Source organism: Terrapene carolina, unplaced genomic scaffold (genome assembly GCF_002925995.2).
Source record: "Terrapene carolina triunguis isolate 2854851 unplaced genomic scaffold, T_m_triunguis-2.0 Scaffold32922, whole genome shotgun sequence".
NCBI lineage: Eukaryota > Metazoa > Chordata > Testudines > Emydidae > Terrapene > Terrapene triunguis.
Window position 1 is genome coordinate 2,402,793 of NW_020697273.1, and position 496 is coordinate 2,403,288.

General features: G+C 67.9%; 1 protein-coding gene across 3 annotated transcripts in view; it reads left to right on the plus strand.

Annotated features, from left to right (window-relative positions):
- Positions 1–262: 262 nt before the first annotated feature.
- LOC112103869 (adaptor related protein complex 1 subunit gamma 1) overlaps positions 263–496 on the plus strand; it is a 101,206-nt gene continuing 100,972 nt past the window's right edge. For all 3 annotated transcript variants that reach the window (XM_026663251.2, XM_026663252.2, XM_026663253.2), the window contains exon 1: positions 263–325. The gene's annotated coding sequence lies outside the window, so the exon portion shown is untranslated. The remainder of the gene's footprint in view (positions 326–496) is intronic.

The following is a 496-nucleotide window of genomic DNA, read 5'->3' on the forward strand; positions in this document are numbered from 1 at the left end:
TCTGACGTCATCACTGCCTGCCACGGCGCTGACATATCATTCCTCGAACATTGAGTTTCAAGGATGCTTCCGCCTAGGAAAGTAGTTCCCAACTCCCGCTGCCACGGGCGCCAGCGAACGGCCCGTTGTCCGGGAGGCTGATCAGCTGGGACTGCAGTGTCGGCAGAGGGCCGCCCCTCACGAGGTGGGTCCGGGAAACGGAGAGGAGAGAGTCCCGTACTGTGAATCCTTCCGCCTGCGGTATCGGTGCTGAGGTCGCGAAGCCGCCATTTTGGATGCCTGTCTCCTGCTACTGCCGCTTCCTCCGCTGCAGGGACCCGGCCCGGTGAGTGGGGGCGGGGAACCAGGGGTCATTGCTCCCCTCCGCCATCTCTCCCCGCCGGCCTCTAGCCCCCGGCGCCGTGTGACCCCGACCCTCTCCCGTCGGCCCAGCCTGACTGCCCCACAGCCTGTCCGCAGGGCCAGCGCAACCCCCCCCCCCCCCCCCCCCCCCCCC